A 21123-nucleotide genomic window follows, 5' to 3' on the forward strand; every position below is an offset into this window, starting at 1 on the left:
TGGTCACTGCAACATTTTTTTTCAAATTGTATGTTCATAGTTGCAGATTTTATCTCTGTTCTTCCCAAAATCTTCAGTAGATTCAGCCACATTTCCTGAAATGGCCCCTCCCAGCTTCATGCTGTCCTGTGTGTTTTGTAACCCTTCTCCTGTGGAGGGGGCAAGGTAAACCGACAAAATGGAATTGGGTGTGTGACCACGAGGCATGTATTCCCTTAAAGGGTGCAGAGCATTTGATACGAGAGAGCAATACATCATTAGAGCCACTGGCATCATTTCAGGCAATGTGGCATTGTATTGCAGAAGCATCAAGGGAAGGTGAGATGGAGCAATGGTGTCAGCATATGGAAGAAATGATTGGTGCTTTTGAATTGGAAGTGGATGGGACTATGGTGTGTCATATACACTTGAGAAGACTCTCAAGGGAAAGAGATGGTTGCAGGATGTACTTAGATCTGTAACTGTGTTCAATACCTCTGCCTCGGCTTTGTCACTAATGGCTCCCTGCATTGGATCCAGTTGTAAGACATTATTCTCCTAATTGTCATCTCCAACCACTGGAGAAGATCACATAGACAGGGATTGGAAAATAAGCAAAAAGGTGAGCATTTTCAATTTGGATATGGTGGCTAAGCTGGACAGAAAGTAAGGTGGGATACAGGTAAGAGTGCTTGGACTATGCCTAAAGTTATTGGACAGCAAATGATCGAATCAAGGCAAGGAGAGAGTTGGAGGTATCCAGTTTGAAAGAAATGAAGGGATAAAGGTGGTTTTCGATGGCAATTGAGTTGATGTATGATCAGAGACAGGCAACATCATGGAAGGAGAAATAAGAAGGAAGAGTTACAGCTTATGCTAATCATTATGACAGTAAGGGGCAGGAGAAATGGGTTGTGCAAATTGAGCATGTAGCCTTAAATCATAGTACAAAACTTAAAGGTGGTCAAGCCAAGTGTATTACCATGACCCAGTCAGTGATGCACTGTGACTAATGCATTTCAGCTTAATTGTGCAAACTTTTTACCAACCATTTAATTATATCACCACCCAGAATCTGATCTTTGATTTTAACCTTGGCAGCTGATCAACCATTTGATGCAATGAGTTTAAAGTGACACATCAGTAGTTGTTCAATTTTACTGAGACTTGGTGACATTAAGAACGTGTAGTGACATTGATTGTCAGGCGGCCGTCTTCTTGTGCCTCACTGGAGGGAGAAAGGCTTGCAGGTATATTCTCTCTTTTTTTCCTCTCCTTCAGTGGTTCTGCATCAAAACATTTTTTCAGATGAAAAAACTGCCATTTATGGAGTTGAAGCACAGTGAATCTAAAAACTTTCCATCCTTGGCAAAGCCAAGAATCACACTGCAGATTCTTGGCATTTCCTAATAGATTTCTAATTATAATTGCACAATTGAAATGCATTAGTGAGCAGCTGAGTTTGTTGAATGTGAACTGCTGTCAACTACTTATGAGAAACCAAAATATTTAAGCAAGTGCTGGCAATGTGCCAAAATGATGAAACGTCTCAGACACACCATTAATCCTCCCTGGGTTCTTGATGTCCAGCACACCAGGTGCTGTCTGCAATGTGGCCATTGGAAGCTTATCCAATGAAAACACAAGGATCAGACTTTGTTGCCCAGAAATAGGACTTTGTCCGTTCTTGTTGTCTGTGTTTAGTCCCAACGCCCACAAAAAAGGGAGTAAATGGAGAAAATGCACAATTGACGTGCAGAATATATTTTGAAATAGATATTGAGACAGTGAAGAAGGTGCAGGAAAGATAGAATGAATTATACCAGATCATAGGGGTTGGAGAAAAGAGGAAAATATAGGGCATCTTTTTCACAAAGTAGTAGTTGTAGGAACGACTCGATGAAGATATTTAAAATTATGATAACTAAATAGGGCACTGGTAGAAAATGGTACAGGCATGACCATTTTGGTTATAAGCCCACCAATATAAACTTCAGCAGGACGTAAAGGTTTAAGCCTTAAATCTGACAAAATAAGTAGCTGAGTTTGTCTTTATGGATACAGAAAACTGTATGCTGCAAAGGAATATCAATGTTCTGCTGACCAAATGCAATCAGATAAATATAGAACAAAACGTACTGAGGCATTGAAGAAAACGCTGTAAAAATATATAGGTAAGACCAGAACCAATGGATTAGTTCTTCCAGGAAGAATTAATATGAAAGGGTTTTGGCTTCCAACAGGCTTTATAAAGGTTTGCAAATAAGCCAGTGATCAAACTAACCATTAACACAGATCGGCTACAATCGTGATTGCAAACGTAATGAATGAGAGGTGGCTGAAGGGTGGGTGACTGGAAGAGAGAGTGATAGCAATTGTAGGTCTGAGGGGGGTCGAGGGTCAGGTCAATAATCAGGTAAGTGACCAGAGGTGTATGGTTGGTGGGGGCTGATCTAGTTGATGGCTAGGGGTGGGGAAGATAAAAAGTCAAAGCCTTCCTTTGTGAAGTTAAAAAAAGTTCAAAGGTAAAATTTATTATCAGAGTACATACACGTTGCCACATACAACCCTGAGATTCTTTTTCCTGTGGGCATAACTGTAAACAGGATCAATGAACAACAAGCTGTGTAAATGCAAACGTAAGTAGATAGCAATAAATAATGATAGCATGAAATAACAAGATAAAGAGACCTTAAAGTGAGACCACTGGTTGTGGGAACACCAGAAATAGAATGAATGTAGTTATCCTCTTATGTTCAGGAGCCTGATGATTGAGAGGTAGTTATTGTTCTTGAACCTGGTGGTGTGAGTCCTGAGGCCTTCTACCTGATGGTAGCAGTGAGGAAGGAACATGGCCCGTTTGTCAAGGATCTTTCAAATGGATGCTGCTTTTCTCCATCAATGTTTCATGTAGATGTGCTCAGTGATTGGAAGGGTTTTATCTATGATGTACTGGACGGAATCCATAAACTTTAGTAAGATTTTCTGCTCAAAGGCATTGGTGTTTCCATACCAGGCCGTAATGCAACCAGACAATGCACTTTTCACCACACATCTATAGAAGTTGGCAAGGTTTTTGATGACATGCTGAATCCCCACAGACTCCTGAGGAAGCCGAGGTGCTATTGTGCTTTCTTTGCAACTACATTTATATGATGGGTCCAGGAACTGATCAGGAATCAGAATCAGGAAGAATCAGGAATTGGACGTTAATGGGGGTGAACATTGATAAATAGGACTGATGAGTGGGTCAGGTAGACAAATCTTAATAAGCTGGTAAGGAAGGCGGGCTCTGTCGTGGGCAAAGTACTGGAGAGTTTAACATCGGTAGCTGAGCGAAGGGCGCTGAGTAGGCTACAGTCAATTATGGAAAACTCTGAACATCCTCTACATAGCACCATCCAGAGACAGAGAAGCAGTTTCAGCGACAGGTTACTATCGATGCAATGCTCCTCAGACAGGATGAAGAGGTCAATACTCCCCAATGCCATTAGGCTTTACAATTCAACCGCCAGGACTTAAGAACATTTAAAAGCTATTATTAATGCTTTTTGAGATAGTGATTTAGATGCATATCATATTTTTTACTGAGTTAAGTATTGTATGTAATTAGTTTTGCTACAACAAGTGTATGGGACATTGGAAAAAAAGTTGAATTTCCCCATGGGGATGAATAAAGTATCTATCTATCTATCTATCTATCTATCTATCTATCTATCTATCTATCTATCTATCTATCTATCAGGAGGTGGGGTGCGTGGTGGACAGATCGGTTCATGCAAGTGCCCAAGAGATAAAAGATAAATGGAGACACTAGAGGCAAATGTTCAAACTAGGGGCAAAAATACAAACTGCTGAAGGAACCAGCATCTGTAGAGACAAGGGGATGGTTGACATTTCGTCACAAGACTCTGAACAAGGGAAGTATGGGACTTACCTCAGTGGGGTCGCATTTAAAGCTACTATTATGGGAAGTCAATTTCCCTAACATTTCAACAGAAGGACCATAGAGCATGGAGTGATCTCATCCCATGAGCCGATAATGACAAAATTTCACAATGACCAATCTCAAATGGAGCTTCCAATTTGAAATTCTGAAGTGCTGAGCTTTGAACCCCGAAGTCACCGCATACATGCTCCACGTGGGAAATAACGCAGTTTGAGAATTATGTAGAAATATATGTCAAGGTGATATCTCCATTCATGTTACAGGCCAAAACTTCAGGGGCTAATTGCAGGGCAATTACTCATAAATCTATCAGGAAGTTAAGGAGAGATCTTTTTCCTCAGAGTTAGAATGTAATATTCTGGATTACAAGGAATACCCATGGCAAATATCAAATTGGATAAACATGAGGGTGAAAAATGTGTTGATGAGGCTGGATGCAGGCAGGAGGAGGCACATGTGGAGCTTATGCAACGGGATAGGCCAACAGGCTACATTGGCTGTTAGCATTTAATAGTTGGTTGTTCAGTGACGACGAGGTTGAAGGATCACACTGTGCTATGAAATGGAATTAATTTAAGCTAATGTGTACACACAGGTTAGGAAAAATGATCTGATACCATGGTACACTTTTCATGAATAGTCATCAAACTGAAACATTAGCTCTTTTTCTCTCTCCACGGATACTCAGTGACATGCTGTGTGTTTCCTGCCATTTCTAACATTTTCAGTTTTTGTCCTTTTAATTCGGAGAAGACAAAGTTGGAAGAGAGAGAGAGTATGATAGAGATGAGCTGAGCAGAAGGGGGCTCAGTGCAGGCTGGAGAACACACCAAACAGCTCTTAAAGCTAAAAGAATTGGAGGAGTTCAATCAAACCATTGTTTAATTGTTAAATATTCTTTGATCAGTAGTTTCGTAATTTAGAATGTGCTTGTTTTATGCTACAGCTCAGAGCACCAAATTTCTTATGATTATTTTGATTCAGTAACCAAGTACAGTAGTTGCAGTGTAACAATTATTAAGCATATTGTGGAGAAGTAGATTTTGCATAAACTGTGCCTCCTCACCGGCCACCATACACAGTCTGACAGGTACCGTGGAAGCACTTCACCAACGGGGGCTCCTTTGGAATCATTTGATCATGAAGGAGCAGTGAAGATGAAGGGTTGAGACAAATATATCATTAACCAGGTAGGTTCAAACAAGAAACCCAAATGAACATAATTTACATCCTGGAGATTCTGTAACTACATTGCTATATTTGTTGGTAGAGGTTGCAAATTGGGAAATGCTGTTCAAGGAGTCAAAGTGATGAACTGCAACACACTGAAAAGATTGTGAATACTATATTTACTGTTTCCCAGAAGTGGAGGGAATCAATGTTTAGAGTATTTGATGGAGTCTCTATCAAACGGAACTGCTTTGACTGGAAAGGTGTTGGAGTTGTTGGTACCTACACTGATCCAAGCAAGTGGAGAGCATTCCATCACACTCCTGAGTTTTGCCTTGTGAAAGACGGAAAGGCTTTGGGGTGACAGGAGGTGAGTCACTCGCTATTGGGCATCCAGCCTCAAATCTGCTCTTATAGCTACTGTATTTATCTGGCAGACCCAGCTGAGCTTCTGAGTAATAGTGACATCCAGAAATACTGATGATGGAAAACTTGGTGATGGTAATGACACTTACATTGATGATATGTCACTAGATTTGTTGAAGATCTTTTGGAAGTGGTCATATTTCTGACACATCTTTGATGTCAAAGTAACCTGCCTCTGTTAATTTGAGAGTTTTATACTGGACCAAAGTATCTAGTGCTGAAAAAAAACTCACTAGAATCTCAGATTAAATTTCTAATGGGGCACAAAGAAAACTAGGTGCTATTTAATCCAGTCCGAGTTGGGTCGGTTTTCAACTGCACGGGACTGTTCTTTTTAGAGTCGGAATAAAAATGAATGAAACTGCAAAGTCAACAAGACCAAAGTCCATCTCTATAAATCTGCAAAAGTGAGATGCAAGCAGCATTTAAAACCCAGCAAACGAAAGAGGTGAACAAACAGGGTTGCAAAATATGATACAATAATAAAAGCCTTTTGAAATTTGATGTTAAATGCAAGAGAGTGACATTGTTAAAAGGGTTTTATTAAGACTTGGCTTTTATCGGTATGCTGTTTATTGATCTGTGCTAACCTTTTCGGCACTGTGTCAGCTTTTGTGATCTGTCGTTGCTGCTGTGTTCACCAGCCTGGAATATGGACTCAGCCAGCTTGGTTTATATGTGTGCATTGTAGGATTTTCTCCCTCTAATTTTTTAGATGTTTAAATTGGGAGAGAGTTCTACCCTACAACTGTTCAGGAATGCAAACTATTCTGTTCTGAAAAATGCCACCAAACTTCTATCCAAGCAGCAATACAAATGGGCTTGAAATGAGACTGCAATATGAAAGCATAAATCCAGTCTAGAAGTTATTTATAAGAGCATGTTCATGTGCAGCATACTAAGAATCTTATTCTGCTGGTGTGCAGATCATGTATTTGGCCAATTGTTTCTCCACGACCCAATTGGTGGGCATTGAGCAGACTCATCGGTCTTCTAAGAATTTCCACAACATTTTTTTTCCCATTCACTGTCTACTGAGGTCTAGATCTAGTTCAAGCAATGCAGAATCCAACAAAGCATCCAGATATGACCTTTGAAAGATAATCTTAGAGTGAAGAGGCAACTCTCAGTAAAGCAAGACACAGAAGTGGATGTACAACAGCTGTGGCTGCATTTGCATACCATTACCTCTTATAACGTGAAACCTAACAACATAAATGGCAGTGATGCTTCACTCTCTGATGCGCTGAACATTTTCCATACACACTTTAAAAGCTAGAATCATATTATACCTGTGTGAGTCCCCATAGGATCCAGTGACCCTATGATCTCTGTCTCAGAAGCTTTGTAGAACCCTTGCAAGGTGCCAGGCTGTGAAGGTGTATCTGGCATGGTACTGAAAATCTGGCCAACCAACTGGACAGAGTGTTCAAGAATATCTTCAATTTCACACTGTTGCCGCCTGTGCTTCCCACCTACTACAAAAAGGCAACGATCACACTGGTGCCCAAGAAGAACAGTGTGAGCTCCCTCAATACCTATCACCTGTTTATGGCTAAAATTAACTCTTGCCCGATCATGGACCTGGACCCACAGCAATTCATCTATTGCCACAACAGGTCAACAAAACATGCAATCTCACTGGATCTTTGGAGCACCCAGACAAATGTAAAACATACGTCAGGCTGTTAATTATGAATCACAGCTTGATGTTCAACACCATCATCCCTTCTTTACTAAGCTTCAAATCCTGGGCCTCGGTAACTTCCTCTGTAACTGGATCCTCAATGTCCTTAGGCCACGGTCATTACAGATCAGTACTAAAATCTCCTCTTCACTGGTAATCAACACAGGCATACCTCAAGGATGCATGCTTAGCTCACAGCTCTAATGTCATCTATAAATTTGCCGATGATACCTATGATGTTGGCAGAATCTCTGAAGGTGATAAGGGGGTGTACACGAGTGAGATAGATTGGCTGGTTGAGTGGTGTCTTAATAGTAACCTTACGTTCAGTATCAGAAAGCCAAGGAATTTATTAAAGGAAGGAAAAGTTGGAAAAACATTCTGGAGTTTAACCTAGATAAGTATGAGGTGTTGCACCTCAGTAGGGCAAATGCAAGGAGACAGTGCACTATTAAGGGCAAGATTCCTAACAGTGTTGCTGAGCAGAGAGATGTTGGGATCCAAGTTCATAGCTCCTTGAAAGTGGCTACGCAGGTCGATAAGGTGGTTAAGAAGGCTTATGGAATGCTTGCTTTTATTAGTTGAGGCACTGAGTTCAAAAGTCAGGAGGTTATGTTGCAACTTTATAAAACCCTGTTTAGGCCACATCTGGAGTATTGCATGGAGTTCTGGTCACCCCACTATAGGAAGGATGTTGAGGCTTTGGAGAGGGTGCAGAGGAGGTTTACCAGGACGCTGCCTGGTTTGGAAGGTGTGTACTATCATGAGAGGCTGGACAAACTTGGTTTGTTTTCTCTGGAGCAGCGGAGGCTGAGGGGCAGTCTGATAGAGGTTTACAGGATTATGTGAGGCAAAGATAGAGTGAAAAGAGAGTATCTGTTTCCCAGGGTTGAAATGTCGAATACCAGAGTGCATGCACTGAAGGTGAGAGAGAGTAGATTCAAAGAGGATATGAGAGGGTAAGTATTTTTACTCAGAGAGTGGTGCATGCCTGGAATGTGCTGCCTGGTTTGGTAGTAGAGATAAATACACTGGAGGCTTTTAAGAGACGTTTGGACAGGCACATGGATGTAAGGGAGGTGGAGGGATATGGACATGGTGTGGGTAGGAGGGATTAGTGTTTGGGTGTTTTTCATTTGCTTTTTAGCTGGTTCAGCACAACAATGTGGGCCGAATGGCCTGTTCCTGTGCTGAGCTCTTCTATGTTCTATGCTCGAACTTGCACCAGTCCTTGTTGAATGGTCAGTGGTGGAAAAGGTGTGTAGTCTCAATTTCCTGTGTGTCAGTATGTCAGAGGATCTGTCCTGGGCACAACACATTAATGCGATCGCAAAGGAGGCACAACAACAGATCTACTTCATTAGGAGTTTGATTGACGACTCTTATCCATTTCCATGGAGACAGTTCTGGCCAGTTGCATCACAGCCTGATAGAGAGATTCAAAAGCACAGGGTCACAGGAGACTGAAGAGGGTTATAAATTCACAGGCGCATCCCTATCACCGATGACGTCTTCAAGAGGCAGTCTCTCAGAAAGGTAGTATCCATCATTAAGGACTCAGGTCATGCCCTCTCCTCATTATTACCATTGCGGAGGAGATACAGGAGCCTAAAGACTCATTCTCAATTATTCAGGAACTGCTTTCTCCCCTCCTCCATCACATTTCTGAATGGTACGTAAAACCCATGAATACTACCTTCTTGTTCCTTATTTTTCTACTATTCATAAATTTTTGCAATTTACAGTAATTTTCTGCCTTTGAGATCTACTGCTGCCACAAAGCAACAACTTTGACAACACAAGTCAGTGATAAAAAAGACTTGATTCTCCACTCAATGTACTGATGATACCCCACGCACTTCCCCATTCATGTATTCCTCCGACTCTCCGTCATCCATCCCAACACACGTAAACAGTCCAAATTCAATGATGCCTCCAACACCCAATGTCCATTCAATGTCAGGACACAAGCCTCATATTGGCATGGTAGCGCCGTGGTTAGCACAGCATCTTCCAGCACCAGCGAGCCAGGTTCATTTCCCACTGCTGTCTGTATGTTCTCCTGGTGACCATGTGGGTTTCCTCTGGGTGCTCCAGTTCCCTCCCACAGTCCAAAGACGTACTGGTTGGTAGGTTGATTGGTCATTGTAAATTGTCCCGTGATTAGACTAGGATTAAATTTGGAGATTGCTGGGCGGTACTGCTGGAAGGGCTGGAAGTGCCTATTGGATTAAATAAATAATCCAGGTTCCTCATTCAAGATCTGATCTTTGCCACCTCTCCTAGATTTCTGTTAACCACCCCAACTCCCAACAGTGGGGGAGCCACCTGTTTCCAGCTAGGTCTATGGCAGTAGAGAACAGCACAATGTACATACTTAAGTGAATAAGGTTTGTCTGTCATACAGAAAGCATTGGACCTTCTGCAGAATACTCCTGGAGTCAGGAGGAGAGGAAGTTGGCACCAGACTGCAATCTGTGCCCTGTACAATATCACATACCATGTCTTTCCAGGCAAGAAATCATTTCTGGGCCGCATTGCCTAGTTTCCTAGATGTCAGCTACTCCAAGTACCATTCCAAATCACTGTTTGATAATTTTTTTAACAAAAGGATAGACTTGCTGAACATTACAGAAATCTACTGAAATCCAAAAATTATGAAGAGAAATATTTAGAAGTACTCTTTAAAAGTAATAAGTGTTTAGCAAATGCATAGGTCTTGGTGGTAAAATTAATCAGCTCCATCTTGGGTACTAGCCTCCAAGACATCTTCAAGGACCAGCGCCTCAGAAAGACAGTGTTCACCATTAAGAACCCCCCACAACTCAGGACATGCCCTCTGCTCATTATTTCCATCAGGTAGGAGGTACAGAAGCCTGAAGGCACACACTCATTGATCCAGGAGCAGCTTCTTCCCCTCTGCCATCTGATTTCTGAATGGACATTGAACCCATGAACAGTACCTCACTACTTTGTTTTATTTCTGTTTTTGTACTATTTATTTTAAAACAACTATTTCATATATATATTTACTGTAATTTTTCTCTATATTTTATCATTGAACTATTGACATCAATGGTTCTGGGGTTGAAAGGGTGAACAGCTTTAAGTTCCTCGGTATAAACATCACCAAGGATCTCACATGGTCTATGCACACCAGCTGTGTGGTGAAAAAGGCACAACAGCGCATCTTTCACCTCAGACAGTTGAAGTTTGGTGTGGGCCCCCAAATCCTCAGAACTTTCTACGGGAGCACAATTGAAAGCATCCTGACTGGTTGCATCACTGCCTGGTATGGGAACTGTACCTCCCTTGATCGCAGTACTCTGCAGAGAGTGGTGCGGACAGCCCAACACACCTGTTGATGTGAACTTCCCACGATTCAGGACATTTACAAAACAAGTATGTAAAAAGGGCCCAAAGGATCATTGGGGGCCTGAGTCACCCCCAACCACAAACTGCTCCAGCTTCTACCATCTGGGAAATGGTACCACAGCATAAAAACCAGGACCAACAGGCTCCAGAACAGCTTCTTCCAGCAGGCCATCAGACTGATTAATTCATGCTGACACAACTGTATTTCTATGTTATATTGACTATCCTGTTGTACATACTAGCTCAGGCATGGGCAAACTACGGCCCGTTAAGCTTTTTAATCCGGCCCGCAGAACTTGATGAAATTATATTAATAAACCTTGTTAACGTTTTTTTCCCCACAATTCTGGCGTTTTCGCCACAACAAAACTAAATCCAGACTTTGATGCGCTGGCTAAAAAGGGAGACCAACAACACTGTTCTCACTGAAATTAAAAATACGGTAAGCTTCTTCATTGTGTTATGTAAAAAATGCATTTGAAAATATTTTTTTCAATAAGCCTTACATGTTACATGTCATTTCTGTTAAGTGATGGACATGAGTAGTGCGCAGGTGCACGTACGTTCTCAAAATAAAAAATGCGCTCCAGATCAAATAATGCGCTCCGCATACTGGCGCGCTGTCACTGTTCTGTCCTTGTGCTTGTCGTTGTTGAGTTTTGGCACAGGGGACAATTGAATAAGAAGGAGCAGGACAAGTAGACCTGCATCTCCTACCATTTTTGAAATAAAGACAGTCAGGAGGAGAGTGATGATGATAATATCTTGAAGGATAACAGAATTTTAAGTGCTTTAAAATAATAACTGTTACTATTAAAAAAAGCTGTATTTTATTCATTTAATTTTCAGTGTTTTAAAAGTCATTTCAATAAATAGCTAAATACCATGATATTTTGTTGTAATGCATTTGTTCATTTTCAATTGAAATTAAAGCACATGTTTTCTACATATCCCATGATATTTTATTTTCTCTTATGAGGTGTATTACCAAAACACTCCATCCATCTGCTCCTGGTCCGGCCCCCTTGTCAAATTTTAGAACCCTTTGTGGCCCACAAGTCAAAAAGTTTGCCCACCCCTGTACTAGCTACAATATTACAGTGTACTATAATTGCACGTTGCACATTTAGACAGAGATGTAACAAAGAATTTTACTCCTCATGTATATGAAGGATGTAAGTAATAAGGTCAATTAAATTCAATGTATTGCACTGTACTGCTGCCATAAGATTAACAAATTTCACGATAATGGCGGTGATATTAATAAACCTGATTCTGATCTTTAAAGCTCTACTTTGAAAGTGGGGACTTTTCACCCGAAGTATAGGCCTCTCACCGATAGATGGCGATATGCTGGAGTTAGGAAGCGAGTTTTGGGAGACACATCATTCTTGTTCCATTCGATGATCCCGCTTCTTTGCCGAGTTCAGCCGCACTGAGGAAGAGGAGGTGAGTGAGTGAGTGAGAGTGTGAGTGTGAGTGTGTCAGAGCTGGCCAGTGTCTCTGCCATCTGAATGTCATTATTTCTTTTGGTTTGCCCTCCTTGTTCTCGGTTAATGAGACTGCTGATTCATGTTTAATGGGTATCGTCGTTGGCGTGTCCCTCTGCACCTTCATTTACTGCCTTTTTAATTTGCAGAAAGTGGAGGGATGGTGCGGGTGCACAATCCATTTATATAGAGCATTTTATTTTTCATCACTAATTTTGAATCAAAATGAATAATCATAAAATCTAATCTCTCAAATTAATGTAATAAATGGGAAAGAAAATAAAATTTTAGTCTCAGTAAATAATAGCTTGTTTTTTGTACAACTATATTATAATTGTTCATTCACGGTGTTATTCTGAAAACCATATGATCAACAATAAATTGCTAGTAATCTTATTATTTTGACAGAACAGAAAATTTGTATTAAGGCCTAGAAATCTGTCCACACATTGTTGAAAGCAAAAGTGTCAGGATGGCTTAAGCAGGGACAGGGGCTGTCAATCTCTGAGCCCCTCGCACCTTGTGAGAAAATTTAATGTAGATTTTTGTTTGTGGTGGAAATGCACTGTTGCCATGAAATTCACTCTGATGTCATCAGGAACAGTGGAGTGGCCACTGTCTGCACTCCAGCCTCTGGGTCTGAGAAACCATGGTCACTGGTCGTGCAGAAGATGTATCTTTTCCTAAGGATGCTTCCTCTGAAACTAGCTATTAAAATGCCCAGTTGTATACTTCATACTGAATATTCCTTGCACCTCTGACTCCATTTCTGCAGTCGGAACTTTTTAACAGATTTCTAAGGCAACACACACAAAATGCTGGAGGAACTCAGCAGGTCAGACAGCATCTATGGAAATGAATGAACAGTTGATGTTTCGGGCCAAGACCCTTCTTCAGGACTGAACTGTAAGGGGGGAAGGCGCCAGAACGAAAAGGTGGTGAAGGGGAAAGAGGCTAGCTAGAAGGTGATAAGATAGGTTAAGCTAAGTGGGTGGGAAAAGTAAAGGGTAGGAGAGGAGAGTGGACGATAGGAGAAAGGGAAGGAGGTGGGGGGGGGCCAGGGTGAGTAATAGGTAGGTGAGAATAGGCAAAAGGTCAGAGGGGGGAATAGAAGAAGAGGGGAGGGGGAGGGAAAATATTTTTTACTGGAAGGAGAAATCTATATTCATGTCATCTGGTTGGAGGCTACCCAGACAGGATATACTGTGTTGCTCCTCTACCTGAGGGTGGCCTCATCTTGGCACAAGAGGAGGCTGTGGACTGACATGTTGGCATGGGAATTGGAATTAAAATGTTTGGCCACCAGGAAGTTCCACTTCGGATGGATGGAGTGGAGGTGCTCGACAAAGCAGTCCCCTAGTTTATCACAGGTCTCACCAATGTAGAGGAGAACTGTCTGCGCTAACTCCAGCTTCCCGTCATCATACCATAAGCTGCTCAACTTGGATGGTATGGTTATGGAACACTGGGGTCAAAGACTTCACAGAAGGCCACAGAGACCGTATGGGAGAAATCATAGGGCAGGTGCGGTCATCTCCAAAGCATTATCCAGAGATCCATAGCTAGATTTCTCAGAGAAACAATCATTCCTGCTGCTCTCCTCACTCTCTCTCAGGGCCACGGTTATTCCTGTCCTCACTCTCTCCCAGGGCCATTGTTATTCTGTCCTCACTCTCTCAGGTCCATGGTTATTCCTGCAACTCTTCTCACTCTCTCCCAGGGCCATTGTTATTGCTGTCCTCACTCTGCCAGGGCCATGGTTATTCCTGTCCTCACTCTCTCTCAGGGCCACGGTTATTCCTGTCCTCACTCTCTCCCAGGGCCACGGTTATTCCTGCAACTCTTCTCACTCTCTCTCAGGGCCATGGTTATTCCTGTCCTCACTCTCTGCCAGGGCCACGGTTATTCCTGCAACTCTCCTCACTCTCTCCCAGGTCCATGGTTATTCCTGCAACTCTTCTCACTCTCTCCCAGGGCCATTGTTATTCCTGTCCTCACTCTCTGCCAGGGCCATTGTTATTCCTGTCCTCACTCTCTCTCAGGGCCATGGTTATTCCTGTCCTCACTCTCTCTCTCAGGGCCATGGTTATTCCTGTCCTCACTCTCTCTCAGTGCCATTGTTATTCCTGTCCTCACTCTCTCCCAGGACCATTGTTATTCCTGTCCTCACTCTCTGCCAGGGCCAAGGTTATTCCTGCTGCTCTCCTCACTCTCTCCCCAGGGCCATTGTGGTAACTTCTACTTTAAAAAAGGACCACTCAACAATTTAATGGCCAAAATAACATCTTTATCGGGGACGACAAATGATATTTACAATACAGAGGCTTCCAGTAACCTCGTGCGGCCTGGGTGGAGGAACTATATACAATGCATACTGGGAGCAAAAAGAGTGGAAGTAAAGATCCCGCCAACCCCGGATCCCACCTCTTGTTACCAACAGCTTCCCGATTAGTATTAACTTACTTTTAATAATACTCACATTACAACATTTCTCCCCCTTTAAGATCCAACATTTCCCAAATATAGAAGAACTGGGAAATAAAACAGTGGTATCGTTAGCAACAGGTTACCAATACAAAAACACCTTTAAAAAAAACAAGGCAAATTCAACATTCAACCTAACAACAAAAAAACTGTCCAATCAAAGATTCAGTCTATCAGGAGGTTTGCAAGGGTGCTGTGATCTACGCACTGTCCCCGGTGAACCAGTAGGGTGGATCTGGTGTTGGGGGCATGAGAGGGGTCTGTGTGTCCACGTGAGAATGTCCGTCCTCTTCAGGGGACTCTGACCCCTCTGCCAGTGTGTGTCAGTCTCTCCCTCCCCCTCCCCCTCCCCCTCCCCCTCCCCCTCCCCCTCCCCCTCCCCCTCCCCCTCCCCCTCCCCCTCCCCCTCCCCCTCTCCCCTCTCCCTCTCCCTCTCCCTCTCCCTCCCCCTCCCTCCCCTCCCCCTCCCCTCCCCCTCCCCTCCCCCTCCCCCTCTCCCCCCCCTCTCCCCCCCACTCTCCCCCCCACTCTCCCCCCCCCCTCTCCCCCCCCCTCTCCCTCCCCTCTCCCTCCCCCTCTCCCTCCCCCTCTCTCTCCCTCTCTCTCTCCCCCCCCCCCCCACTCTGCTCAAGAGTAACCCCAGGTAGCCATTGCTGATTTTGCTACTGCTGAAGTTTCTCACATAGACAATGTCATCCGGTTTTAACTGCCTCCCTCAGGCATGTTGATCATGCCCCTCCTTCTGCTTTTCCTGCTTTCTCTCCACTTTTGCCTTCATGTCTGGGTGCAGCATGTCCAATCTTGACTTGGGCCTCCGCCCCATCAGCATCTCTGCTGGAGTGCGTGCAGTCGTAGTCTGTGGAGTGAGGCAGTGTTTAAACAGGAAACATGAAAGCCGGGTACTAAGAGAGTCCCCTGTCATCCGCTTCAGGCCTTCCTTCACTGTCTAAACAGCCCGCTCAGCCAAACCATTTGAGGCTGGGTGGAAAGGGGGCCGTCCGAAATGTGACAAATGCCATTCTGCTGCATGAACTCACCGAACAGCTCACTGGTGAACGTCGGGCCATTATCAGTGACCAGAGTGTCAGGCAACCCATGGACTGCAAACACTTGCCTGAGTTTGTCTGTGGTTGAGGGGGCTGTGATGTTGCTCATGATGTGAGCTTCGATCCATTTGGAGTGTGCATCTATCATTACAAGAAACATCTGTCCCATAAAGGGGCCAGAAAAGTCCAAATGTAGCCTAGACCAGGGGTAGTCTGGCCACTCCCATGAGTGCAAGGGAGCTGGTGGTGGCATGTTCTGATTGGTCTGACATTGCGTGCATGATTTTGCCTTGTTCTCCAGATCCTGATCCATTCTTGGCCACCAGATGTAGGATCTTGCAAGGCTTTTCATTCGAGACACCCCTGGGTGAGTCTCATGAATTTCTTCCACAATCTGTGAACAGCCGGGGGAGGCACGATGACCCTCGCCCCCTGAAACAGGCAACCATCCTGCAGACTCAGTTCCGTCTTGCGTTTGGAATAAGGCTCAGTTCCTCTCCTTCCACAAACTCTGGGCCAACCTTGTAAAAGAAAAGTCTTGACTTGAGACAGGACTGGGTCCCTCTCTGTCCATTGCTTGATCTGGGTCGCCTTTACAGGTGTCTCAGACAGCCTCTCCAATGAAAACACAGTCTCTGGAGGCACATATGTAGTAACAGGCGTTTCAGGTAAAGGGAGTCGTCTCAGCGCGTTGGCGTTTGCATTATCCCCACTCGCTCTGTACACGATAGTATACCAGTAGGCTGACAATGTGAGAGCCCAACGCTGTATCCTGGCTGAGGCTAGCGGTGGGATGCATTTGGTCTCACTAAAAAGGCTCATCAGTGGTTTACAGTCTGTATAAATTGTGAATGCACTTCCATAGAGGTACTGATGAAAGCGTTTGACTACAAAAACAATGTTCAGACATTCTTTGTCTAGCTGTGAATATCCCTTCTCAGCAGCCGTCAGGGTATGTAAAGCAAAACCAATAGGCTTCCTCTGAACGGTCCTCCATCACGTGTGAGAGAACTGCCCCCAACTCATAGGGCAAAGTATCACATGAAAGGTGATCTCCTTGTCTGGGTCATAGTGAACAAGCAGCTTCGCTGAGTGGAGGAGTTCTTTCACTTCCTTGAAGCTTCCTCCTGCTCTTCACCCCACTGCCACTTACTGTCATTGTGAAGCAGCTTATACAATGGGGCCAAAACCTTTGAGAGGTCCGGAAGAAACTTGCCCTAATAATTCACCATGTCCAAAAATGATCTGAGTTCAGTGACGCTCTTGGGGCTTGTTGCCTCCTTAATAGCTCTCACTTTTTCCTCCACTGGGCAAAGCCCCTCAGCTGTAATCTTGTGTCCCAGATAGGTCACACTCGGAGCCAGGGACACACATTTTCCGCGTTTCAACCGCAGCCCTGCGTCTGAGAGTCTCTTCAGCACCTGTTCTAAGTTAGCCAGATGCTCCCCCTCCGTGGCTCCCGTGATCAAAATATCATCAAGATACACTGCTACATGCGGAATCCCCTGCAGCAAAGAGTCCATTGTCCTTTGGAAAATGGCGGGGCTAGAACGCCACTCCAAACACCAGGCGATTGTATTTGAATAATCCCTTGTGCATATTGATGGTAACGTACTCCTTTCAATCCTCGTCGAGCAGCAGCTGTTGGTAGGCGTGGCTCATGTCCAGTTTTGTGAACAGCTTACCTCCTGACAGGGGTCACAAACAGGTCATCCACCCGTGGCAATGGGGTACTCCTCCAGCTTAGAGACCTGATTCACTGTAAGCTTGTAGTCCCCCACATATCCTCACCGTTTATCTGCCTTCAAAACTGGAACAATAGGAGCCGCCCACCTTGAAAACCTGGACGGGGCTCAATGATGCCCAGCCCCTGTAAATGTTCTAGCTCCGCCTCGACTTTGCCTTTCATGGCATAGGGCACTGACCTGGGCTTAAAAAGACGTGGTGTGGCCTCAGGGTCGATGTAGAGTTTCACGGTCACGCCCTTCAGTGTGCCCAGCTCGTCCCTGAAAATGTCACTATACCACTGCAGAATGTCCTCCGTCGTGTGTGTATACTTTAATTTCATGCCAGTTGAGCTGGATTTTGCAAAGCCAGGTGCGGCCCAAAAGACTGGGTCCCCAGCTGAAATATCCACATATAACACCCCTAAATGAGGTATGGGCTGCCCCCAATATAGGTCCTGAGTTTAAGCTTAGATGGTCTGATGGAGGCACGTTGGACCCCCATGTCCTCCTATAGGTCTCTTCACTAATGACTGATGCAGTAGCCCCTGAATCAATCTCGAAGTTACTGTCCTTTCCCTTGACAGTGACTGTGGCATAATATGGTTCAGGTGGTCCCTCATCCATTTCCACCCCAAACATGTTGTAGGCACACGCTGCCTCCTCGTCTGCTTCTCCTAGGTGGTGTGTGGCTGCCTGAGTCTGTTGAGCTTTCCCCTGCCCAGGCTTAACCTTACCCTTTATGCTCCTGCACTTTTTAGCTAAATGTCCTTTTTTTGCTACAAGCGTGGTAGACAGTATCTTTGAATTTACAAAACATTTGCATAGTGCGTCCCTCCACACCAAAAACATTCCACCCGCTTTGCCTATTTACCAATCTCCCCTCCTGACTTGGAGCACTGCCCCCGACTGCGACCCCCCCCCCCCCCCATGCCCTTTCTGTATATCCTTGGCATTATTAGCAGCCATCTCCATGCTTTGGGCAATCTCTAGGTCTTTCTTGAAAGTCAACGGTGGGGTTTCCCCCAACAGGCGACTTTGTGTGTCGTCATTATTAATGCCGCATACTAATTTATCACGGAGCATGTCATCCAACCCTGTTCCGAAATCGCAGTGCTCCGACCAGTGCCAAAGCTTGGCCACAAAATTGTCCACTGACTGACCTGGCTTCCTGAAATGACTGTGAAACTTACACCATTGGACTATCACAGAAGGTTTCAGATTGTGGTGGTTCCTCACAAGCTTGACTAGTTTGTCATATCAAATTTCTCCTGTTTCTGCAGTGTGGCTAAGTTCCTTATCAACTTGTAAGTCTTTGCCCCACACACCACTCAGGAGAATAGGGCACTTCTCAGCCTCCTCAGTAATTCCATTAGCACAGAAAAAGTATCCCAATTTTTCCTCATACTCCGGCCAGTCCTCATTCCCTTCCACAAATTCACCAATAGTCCCGAACGAAACCATCCGAACGCGAGGCTCCTCGCCTGCTCACAGCTCCTGTTCGAAATGTGCTGATGCATCCACAAAACCAGTTCACCTTGTCGCCAAAAATATGTGGCAACTTCTACTTTAAAAAAAAGGACAACTCGACAATTTAATGGCCAAAAGAACATCTTTATCTGGGACGGCAAATGATATTTACAATGCAGAGGCTTCCAGGTACCTCGTGCGGCATGGGTGGTGGAACTATACACAATGCATACTGGGAGCAAAAACCCCGCTGTCCCCCGGGTCCCGCCTCTTGTTACCAACAGCTTCCCGATTAGTATTAACTTACTTTTAATAATACTCACATTACAACAGCCACAGTTATTCCTGTCCTCACTCTCTCCCAGGGCCATTGTTATTCCTGTCCTCACTCTCTCCCAGGGCCACGGTTATTCCTGTCCTCACACTCTCCCAGGGCCATGGTTATTCCTGTCCTCACTCTCTCCCAGGGCCATTGTTATTCCTGTCCTCACTCTCTCCCAGGGCCACGGTTATTCCTGTCCTCACACTCTCCCAGGGCCATGGTTATTCCTGCAACTCTCCTCACTCTCTCCAGGGCCATGGTTATTCCTGTCCTCACTCTCTCCCAGGGCCATGGTTATTCCTGTCTTCACTCTCTCCCAGGGCCATTGTTATCCCTGTCCTCACTCTCTCCCAGGGCCATTGTTATTCCTGCAACTCTCCTCACTCTCTCCAGGGCCATGGTTATTCCTGTCTCACTCTCTCCCAGGGCCATGGTTATTCCTGCAACTCTTCTCACTCTCTCCCAGGGCCACAGTTATTCCTGACCTCACTCTCTCTCAGGGCCATGGTTATTCCTGTCCTCACTCTCTCTCAGGGCCATGGTTATTCCTGTCCTCACTCTCTCCCAGGGCCATTGTTATTCCTGTCCTCACTCTCTCCCAGGGCCACTGTTATTCCTGTCCTCACTCTCTCCCAGGGCCATTGTTATTCCTGCAACTCTCCTCACTCTCTCCAGGGCAAAGGTTATTCCTGTCCTCACTCTCTCCAAGGGCCATTGTTATTCCTGTCCTCACACTCTCCCAGGGCCATGGTTATTCCTGCAACTCTCCTCACTCTCTCCAGGGCCATGGTTATTCCTGTCCTCACTCTCTCCCAGGGCCATGGTTATTCCTGCAACTCTTCTCACTCTCTCCCAGGCCACAGTTATTCCTGTCCTCACTCTCTCTCAGGGCCATGGTTATTCCTGTCCTCACTCTCTCTCAGGGCCATGGTTATTCCTGTCCTCACTCTCTCCCAGGGCCATTGTTATTCCTGTCCTCACTCTCTCCCAGGGCCACTGTTATTCCTGTCCTCACTCTCTCCCAGGGCCATTGTTATTCCTGCAACTCTCCTCACTCTCTCCAGGGCCATTGGTTATTCCTGACCTCACTCTCTCCAAGGGCCATGGTTATTCCTGTCTTCACTCTCTCCCAGGGCCATTGTTATCCCTGTCCTCACTCTCTCCCAGGGCCATTGTTATTCCTGCAACTCTCCTCACTCTCTCCCAGGGCCATTGTTATTCCTGTCCTCACTCTCCTCCCAGGGCCCACGGTTATTCCTGTCCTCACTCTCTCCCAGGGCCACGGTTATTCCTGCAACTCTCCTCACTCTCTCCAGGGCCATGGTTATTCCTGTCCTCACTCTCTCCCAGGGCCATGGTTATTCCTGTCCTCACTCTCTCCCAGGGCCATGGTTATTCCTGTCCTCACTCTCTGCCAGGGGCCATGGTTATTCCTGTTCTCACTCTCTCCAGGGCCATGGTTATTCCTGTCCTCACTCTCTCCCAGGGCCATTGTTATTCTGTCCTCACTCTCTCCCAGGGCCATTGTTATTCCTGTCCTCACTCTCTCTCAGGGCCACGGTTATTCCTGCAACTCTCCTCACTCTCTCCAGGGCCATGGTTATTCCTGTCCTCACTCTCTGCCAGGGCCATGGTTATTCCTGTCCTCACTCTCTCCCAGGGCCACGGTTATTCCTGCAACTCTCCTCACTCTCTCCCAGGGCCACGGTTATTCCTGTCCTCACTCTCTCCAGGGCCATGGTTATTCTGTCCTCACTCTCTCCAGGGCCATGGTTATTCCTGTCCTCACTCTCTCCCAGGGCCACGGTTATTCCTGTTCTCACTCTCTCCCAGGGCCACGGTTATTCCTGCAACTCTCCTCACTCTCTCCCAGGGCCACGGTTTATTCCTGCAACTCTCCTCACTCTCTCCCAGGGCCACGGTTATTCCTGCAACTCTCCCTCACTCTCTCCAGGGCCATGGTTATTCCTGTCCTCACTCTCTGCCAGGGCCATGGTTATT

At 45.1% G+C, this 21123-nt stretch overlaps 1 protein-coding gene across 8 annotated transcripts in view; it reads left to right on the forward strand.

Moving 5' to 3' along the window:
• The first annotated feature begins 5014 nt into the window (after nucleotides 1-5014).
• The window catches only part of khk (ketohexokinase), a 54574-nt gene continuing 38465 nt past the window's right edge, over nucleotides 5015-21123 (forward strand). For 6 of the 8 annotated variants that reach the window (XM_073043282.1, XM_073043286.1, XM_073043285.1 and 3 more), the window contains exon 1: nucleotides 11939-12035. The gene's annotated coding sequence lies outside the window, so the exon portion shown is untranslated. Of the gene's footprint in view, nucleotides 5119-11938; nucleotides 12036-15905; nucleotides 15974-21123 lie in introns of those variants that run through there. The other 2 variants (XM_073043283.1, XM_073043284.1) reach the window with 2 other exon arrangements.

The sequence above is a fragment of the Hemitrygon akajei genome, chromosome 4 (genome assembly GCF_048418815.1).
Source record: "Hemitrygon akajei chromosome 4, sHemAka1.3, whole genome shotgun sequence".
NCBI lineage: Eukaryota > Metazoa > Chordata > Chondrichthyes > Myliobatiformes > Dasyatidae > Hemitrygon > Hemitrygon akajei.